The sequence below is a fragment of the Teleopsis dalmanni genome, chromosome 2 (assembly GCF_002237135.1).
Source record: "Teleopsis dalmanni isolate 2A chromosome 2, ASM223713v2, whole genome shotgun sequence".
Taxonomy (NCBI): domain Eukaryota; kingdom Metazoa; phylum Arthropoda; class Insecta; order Diptera; family Diopsidae; genus Teleopsis; species Teleopsis dalmanni.
The window spans coordinates 38,615,745-38,623,886 of NC_051847.1; positions in this window are offsets into that span (position 1 = coordinate 38,615,745).

Sequence of the window (8,142 nt, forward strand, 5' to 3'; positions counted from 1 at the left end):
GAACGTGGAACTGAAATTAATTTATTTTTTAGTTATGTTTTTTTTTTAAAAAAATGAGTAAAAATTTCTTCTATATGAGCCTCATAAAATTTGGTTATACCATTTGTGGTCGCTATTATACCAAAACTTGTTACAACTTTATGATCCCTGAATGCTGCAATGTCAAGAGGAAGAATTGCATTTTGTGGTCGACGCCATATGACGTACATTTTGTCCCTAAAAATTTATGAGCTAATGATGTTTACACAATTTCATACTTTAGCAAATGTTAAGGCAGATGGTATTGTTTTATAAAAATAAATTATTTTCAATGTCAATAATGAAACAACATATAGATAAATTGTTTGTGCAGGAGCCATATGCATGTATAGTCCTTATATAGACACAGCATATATATCCTTTTAACCACATTTAAAATGAAGGCCTGATACTTGCTATGCTTTAGTTTTAAAATTTTTCAACACTGCGTCATTTAAGGCAAACAGACATTTAAGCTTATAGTTAAAGCAAATTTAACCATTAATTTAATATTTAATATAATATTAAACTGTTAAGTATTTATACTTAAAGAGTTCATTTGAATCTCATAAATTGAAATGATTATAAATTAATTAATGAATATTACACTTCAAGAGTTAATGTTCATTAACTGCTCAACCTCTTGATGTTGTTGCTGTTGTATATTTATTTGTTGTTTTTAAACTCTCTTGCAACCTTTTGACAATAAGAAGCAAGAAAAAAGTAAAAGGCTTCATACATATTTACTCAAAAATAGTGGTTTTTTTCTTTGTGCTAATTCTTACCACACAGTAAAATTATTGTATTATCTTATGTTAGAAGTATTATCGTATTATGCTTTAGCTGCCCTGTGTTTTTCGTTTCTTTCACTCAAATTTCTGATTGCAGCTTTAACTAATATATTTGGGATTTTTTAAAAGTACCCACCATTGAATTTTTATTCCCCACATTTTAGACACAAACAATTCAACTTGTTTAAAACGTAAAATATTATTAAATTGTTTAAAAATCAATAAAAATCAAAAAAATTGTATTTGTTATTTATACAATAAGATATGACAATTTAAAATATTATCAATTCTTGAAATAAATTTAAATTATTTATCACAATATATTGAAAATATAACTGAGAAAAGTAATGTGTTCACTCGCCTTGTATTGCAAGCATTTGTTAATTCTCTGTCGCAGCGCTGCTTTAAATTATATTGAATGGGCATGAGCATGAGCAGAATTATTATTTTATTAATTTTTTAGTAAGAAATATTTTATATTTTATGTAAATGTATCAAATCTTAAACATAAGTAGTTATGAAGTTTCAATTTTAAGAAAATATTAATAATAAGCAGTTTTGATTACTTCTTTTTATTACCTTTATTACGAGTATTTGGTAGTATTTAGTTGAAATCATTGAATTCAACTCTAAAAGCTATTTACTTAATTTGAAAGTCACCACACTTTATTTATTACTACACTTGTTTATAATTGTTATATATATGTATGTTTTAATTAAATTGGTTGTCACGACTATACAGAAATACAGCTATTTTTTTAATTACCAATCATTAAAATTATTATTATAAATTTTTTCAAGAAAAATCCATAATTTCATTAAAAAATAAATACAAGATATGTGTTAAAAAGCTTTTGTTAAACAATCTGTTTCATTATGTTGTATTCCTTTTTTGCAACATAATATCAAATTGTTTTAATATTATTAAATTATTAAATTAAATGAAAATTTAATTTTTAATATTATATTATTTATATACTATTTTCACTTTAAGTACACACAATAGCAGAACACTTTCTATTTTATTTTGTGTTTATTATTTTAATTATTTTTACTACACCTATATGTTTAAGAAAATATTTAGTTTACATGTAAATATAACAAAATTTAACTAAAAATAAAATTTACTCAAATAATATTTATTTATAATATATTTGTATATTTAAAATGTATCAATATTTCATGTAAAAACTTTTAATATTAAAAAATATAAAAAATATATATTAGAAATGTATTATATTTTATTAAAATATATGAATGTAAAATAAATAAAAAACCTGAACTCCAAATATTAAATATTAAAAAAATCTGCATGCATTAACTCACCTTGTATTGCAACGGTAGATAATCCAACACACAAAGCCTCTGTTACTGCGCTGCGTTACGTCGCTGCATTCATATTAGTTGGCAGTCTCACATGAGACTGCCAACTAATACAATAACCACACTATTGAAATACTACATTTTACCAAATAATAACACACTATTTATATAATAATACATTTTATTAAGATTTTAGAAATTAAAATACTTTTATTTTACACTAACGATTTTAAAACAAACACTTAAAAAATTTGTTATCACTTTTTTCACTATTTTGCCCCTGAAAATTTAAACATGGCGCATCACTTTTTATTTTAATTACACTTAAGAATATTATATACTATTTCATTATTATTTGATAATTAAACTATATAAATTTAATACTAAATGCACTTTTATTTAAATATTAATTAAACAAAACCGTTTAGATTAAGATTAACATTAAAATAGTAATATTAAAATTATTTTCGCAATTATTCCCGTTAAAGTTAATCGCACCACGTGGCATATTCTCTTCGACTGACTTCATGCAAGTGCCTATGCACTGATTAACTTACTTTTTTCCCCTTAAAAAGATCATCTCGTTGGCATGATCATTACTCACCTCAAAGATATGATTATTATTTTTGCTTGCAATAATTTGAACCATTTTTGCTGTATCAAATAGATGACGTATGGTATTAACAGATGCAGTGTAAGTGGGTTGAAAAAATATTGTACAGAAGATGTTAATGACATTAGAATAACAAAGTTTTAACAGTGTTTCTTAAGCAAAATGTATTTGACTTATTTATGCTATTTAACATATATTTTTGTTTTAACATTGCACATTTTTAAATGTTTTAACTAAAATTCGTCAGTTCAGCCGTGTTTAAATTTTATTTTAAATGAAATTTAAAATAAATTAAATGAAATTTAAAATAATAAGTAACTGTAAGTATATATGTGTTGTATATATAAAAAACATATTTTTTTTATTTCCTTAAAATCGTCTAATGCAAGTGGTCTTAATCAGACTAGACTGCAGATGACTCTACACAAATGAGTTCAAAACTTTAACGATGGTAAAAAAGAGGTTATATTCAGTGTATGATTGGGTTGATATGAAAGGGAATTGTCTGTTATAAGCTGCTTAAGATAGATTAATTCGGTCCTCTATTGCTCACAACTCAATCGCTTGAATGCAACAATCACTGAAAAGTAATCAAAATTGTTCAGTTAAGGACAGTGATTGATCCGATATAGCAATACAAGCCCATAGATATTCTTGATGACTTGAAACAAATAGACGAAACTAAACAATATTATAACAAAAATTACTTTACCAATGATAAATCACATGATCTGAAGGCAATCCCATAACTCGATTTTTCGAAACAATATCGTCGTCAAACCGTTGCCTCACTAACTTAATAAAAAATTCATTCAGAGCATATGCACTTAAGCATGGAAAAATAAATTTATGGAAACATTCCGATCACTTTATTTTGAAATAACCAAATTGTGTATTTTTCAAAGTAAACCAATAGCAGATGAATCGCTTCCTGTTCATCTTTACTCCAAATATGTCATATTTCCTTAAGCAAACTATAGATTTGGGACGTTATAGAATTTAGAGCTTAAAACAATGCTTTCTGATTACTGGGTTAAGATGAAATGCGTGATAGCTGGATATGAACTTGAGTCTATGCACACAACTGATATTCAAGTTACTGCTCTGGAGACACCGTTTTGATGTTTACAACATCAAAGCTACACGCTTTGAAAGCTATTTCGAACACAAACATTCCGGGACCAGAGAATTTTAAAGGCGATAAAAAAGATTTAGAAAAATAAATGAGGATTTTAAAATTCGCAATGAATTGCACCTAATTATTTTATCATAGTGTTCCAATTAATCTGACTTGATGAAAATAATAAAAAACGTTAATGTATTGTAAAACACAACTAATCGCAATCTAATACTTTGTAAGATTAGCCGATAATGGATTTAAAAAAACCATATTTTTATCTTATTAATAAGCTGTTAACATAGTACTAAGTTCTTCTCTGCATATATTCTATTTTATTTACTATAAGGTACTAAGTTGCGAAAAATATTCTATTTTAATATTATTAATATTATTATTGAAAAGAAGGGATAGTGCAATGCGACCTATGAGATCTATTGTGCCCTTAGTGGGATTAGAGTGTTTCTTTAAGTTCGATTCCTTTAATGAAAGACAGTATAGAGCCTATCTTTTCTAGTCTGGGAAGTTTATGATCCGTGAAATAAACTCCTAAGTGTTTCTTCTGCTTGTGTAACAGTGCCGAGCACTCCCCAAGCACATGGTATGCAGTCTCTCTCTCTTCTCTACAATATCTGCAGTCTGGGTTGGATTAACTTCCTAACAATTCTAAACTCCTAACCTATTCAATCCTTAGTGACCGGTCAATAATTCCTCAATAATTCTTAAGTTATTTTTTGATTGTGCTATGCAATCTTTGAAGCGTTCTAGGTTGTAGATCCCTAATATCATTTTAGATTGTGATAGCCTTGGTAACTTTTTGCTAAGGAGTTCTCTTTCTTTTTCTCGGCATCAATCATAAGAATAGATAGAGTTCCTTTGAATGGATAGAGAGCACAGATAGGTTCTGGGTTTATCATTCTTTTTGCAAGTTTGTCATTGCTTTGGATGCCAGCATGTACCGGAATCCATATTAGGTGCACCTGATTGTTCCAGCTGAGTATATATATATATATATGGTGGGACGTTGGGACAGCGCACTGTCCAACAAGTGGCCCCACTGAAGTGAAGGATCAGTCGAAGTAGACCACGAAACGACTTGGGTCCTTTTTCGTCCTTCGATTCTCGGATGTTGTTATTGAGTTAAAGCTGGAGTGTCCAGCTGAGTATGTTCAGTTTAACAATGCACTCCCATACCAGTTTAGATGTTACCTGGTAGGATATAAGCGCCGCCTGGCTATCAGTCAATAATGCAATTCTACAGTTCGGATAGTTACGTTCAAGGTTGAAACTAGTGCATCTACCTATCGCGTGTATTTCCGCGTGAAAGATGGTTACATTATTTCCCAGTGCTTCCCAGTATCTTTTGCCTGGTCAAGATACAATAAATACAATTTAAAATGAACTTAATAAATAAATTACAAATATCGTGTTTTGATTTAAAAGACTGTAAATGATTTTTTTAGTTTTGTTTTAATTTATTTTAGTTTTAATCTTGGAGTCGTTAATTCGAAATTGTTTAAATGCGGTTATTTTTGTTTTTTAAATATATTAACTTTTAAATAAGTTCGTGTCAAATGTCTTTGAACTTTTAAAAACAAAATATTGTATTATAATAACTGTGCTATTTACTAAGAGAACTGTGAGAATAAGTGTTATAAATTCATATTACTGTAATTAACATTTTAACAGGCAAAGCAAATAAAATAATTAACGCAAAATAAAATGGAAGGTGTCCTGCTATTTTGTGTACCTTATGAGTAAATAATATATATTTAATAATTTAATGATATGTTGCAAATAAATGTATTAAAAAACAAAATATTTAACAAAGGTTTTATAATACATACATTTTTAGTTGTTTAATGAAATTATAGATTTTTCACGTAGAAATTATTAATTAAAATTCTAGCTCTTTAGTTAGTATTAAGCTTCACTGTACTTCTGTATATTCGTGACAACCAATTTAATTAAAGGATACATATATGTAAACAAGTGTATGAAGGTATATCAACATTAGTGGATAGTACGTGAGTATAAATTGCACATAACACTTTTTGCTCATTTGTCGTTCGTGTTTGGGAACTTTTCTTAACTGTTCGAGGCCAGCAAAAGGCGACAATGAGTACAATTTTCACATTGTATATCAATGCGGCGAACACAGATCCTGCATATACGAACTGACCAAAATGTATGTTATGTTGCGAACACACATCTCCATTGAAGGAGAATTAAAAACGAAAAATGAAACAAAAAATAAAAAATAAAAAATAAAAAAATTACAAAAGGACAAACAATGGCGATACTAGGAACAAAAATGTTAACGAAAGCACGACTTTAATTATTGCCACCAGACACGAATGCTACCGTGAATGTTAAAATATTTCATGAACTGATTGTGAGTTCATGTTCAGTCTACTCTGTTCGAATAGTCGAAGCAGTCAAAAATGCTTTTGGCTTTTTATATGAAACATATTTTCCCCATAAAAACATCGGAAATACAAGTTAAAACATTTTCGGATCAGCGCATTGACCCAAGCATGAATGCAGATTGCCTTTGGTACGTTTGATGTTGATTTACATGACAGCACTGATGTTTATGTTAGCTGACAACGTACAAATGCACTGGAGTGTTAATTTTTAGTGCAGCTCGAAGCTCATATAACAAAAATAATATTTATTTTAATTTATTTATTCAATTTGTATGAAAAGAACGTTCGCGAAAATAATATCATAATTTCAACTTTACAACCTTACAGCTACTTTCCTTAAGATTTTATAGCAGAAATAATAACGCTCATACGTCACGTTGCACCGAATAGTGATGAACAAAAAAGTTCTTTTAAAAATAAATGACTTTTCAATTTATTGGTAGAAGAATTTATGGTAGAATTTAATAATTATAATATATTAATTATAATTGTTTACAATTACATCTTAGTATTTATATTCCTGTAATAAGAATATAGCATTTTAGATTGTGATATAATTGGTAGCCTTTTCCAATAGAGTTGTCTTTCTTTTTCCTCATAGGAATGGATAGAGTTCCTTTGAATAAATATAGAGCACAGAAAGGTTCTGGGCTTATTATTCTTGAGACCGCGCCTCTTTTGGAAAGTTTTCCGCCGTTTCATTGCCTTGGATGCCAGGATGTCCCGGAATCCATATTAGATGCACCTGATTGTTCTAGCCAAGTATGTTTAGCTTGTCAATGCACTCCAATACCAGTTTAGATGTTACCTGGTAGGTTATGAATGTCATTATAATATAACTGCCTGGCTGTCTGTCAGTACTGCAATTATATTATATATATTATATATTTGTTTTATGCATATAAACTTAATTAGACTTCATCTTTAGATTTTAATCTATAACCACAAATTTCCAAAACATTCTAATGTCTATACGGATTTGAATAACAGAATTACTCAGTAGTGAGTTAAAGCCAATAATAATCATTAAAGGAAATAATATTAGGATGATTTTAATATTTTTTATGGACTTACATATATATTATGTTATGTATGTAATTTATATTTTATTGTATATTTTATAATATTATATTTTATATTTAAAAGTTAATCATTTTAATAAATTTTTTAGCAAGTTATGGAGTCAGTTAGGTTTGACTTTAAGGCAGGGAGTCTCAGCACCAATGTTTGTATTCAAAAAAAAAGAACTGGTGATTGCTCTCCATAAGAATTTTAACAGTGAAACTACACAGCACTAAAAAGAGCCCAATAAGAATCATTATAGCAAGTAATATTAGGATTACTTTAATGGTTATCATAAACTTACATATATTTTATATTATAAGTCTTCTATGATAAAATGATTAAATTTTCCAGTAAGTTAGCAGAAACGACAAACCTTGGGTTTGGTCCATGGAATCTCTTATTTGCTGTAACAATACTGAATCATTTTCGAGGGCAAACGCGTTCCAAAATTGATATCTACACAGGAAGTTAGAATACTTTATAAAATTGACAATGAAGAAAGAAATCTCCCGATTGTAGTACTAATATCGACTTTTCTTATGAGTGTAATTAATCTCTGTATGAAGTCAACTACACAGGGAAAGACAATGTTTTCTTAGATTGATGTCTAAATACACTTTTTACAGCTCCCTTAAAATTTTTCTATGAAATATAAGCTATTTCTATTTTTGTTTCTATTTATAATTGTAATTTTATTATGTTAATTGCTTCGCACAGCATATTTACTTCACCTATTTCCGCCAATTAACCAAAATGACAAATATGGCTACACAGCAGTAAAGCAAA